Genomic DNA, 698 nt, shown 5'->3' with positions numbered 1-698 from the left:
AGGTGACTGGCATTGGGAACTGGGATGTGATCTGGGCCACAAAAAAAAAAAACAGATGAAAACAGAAAGTAGGAGGGGACAAGGTGGGCCAAGGCCCAAAGGCCTGGGGTACTTCCAAGTATCCCAGGGACCCTGATCAGAGAGATGGGAGGTGGGACGGAGGAGGGGAACAGTGGAACAGAGCCTCACTTTTCTCCTTCCTCCCTGCCTCTCCCATCCAACTGGCTTGCAGAGTTCCCCTCCAGTCCCCACTGTCCTGGCAACCAGAGGAGCCAGAAGGAACTGATGAGGGCCGGGAGCTGTATCACCAAGGTGTCCTGACTGCCATCCCCTCTTGGCTGGCCATCCCCTCTTGGATCCTGGAGCTGCCTGCACCAGGAGCCCTGACCTGCGTTCCTCAGCTCAGAGCAATTAATGCCAACACCCTCCTCCTTTATTAACACTCCTCCCCCAGCCATTCATTCTGCTACTCGCCCTCTTCATTAATCTCTCGTTACACTCAGCTTCTCGGCATGTATATATTCATTTGTGAGTGTTAACATGTTGCTATTTTAAAGAGTGCTGCCATCATTTCCCCCTAGTTTATGACTCCCTCCTTGGAGGCAGGTGGCTTCGGGGGGCTTCGTTCTCTGCTCCCAGTCTTAACGGGGCACTGCACGGAGAGATGAGATGGGGAGGGGGGCGTGGTGAGCACCAGC

At 54.7% G+C, this 698-nt stretch overlaps 1 protein-coding gene across 1 annotated transcript in view; it reads left to right on the top strand.

Moving 5' to 3' along the window:
• Positions 1-698, top strand: part of KIF18B (kinesin family member 18B) — a 19,214-nt gene that overhangs the window by 17,756 nt on the left and 760 nt on the right. The gene's annotated exons all lie outside the window — the stretch shown is intronic.

Source organism: Pteropus alecto, unplaced genomic scaffold (genome assembly GCF_000325575.1).
Source record: "Pteropus alecto unplaced genomic scaffold, ASM32557v1 scaffold313, whole genome shotgun sequence".
Classification (NCBI taxonomy): domain Eukaryota; kingdom Metazoa; phylum Chordata; class Mammalia; order Chiroptera; family Pteropodidae; genus Pteropus; species Pteropus alecto.
The sequence above is the reverse complement of the archived record's forward strand: the minus strand, read 5'-3'. Positions and strand labels throughout refer to the sequence as shown.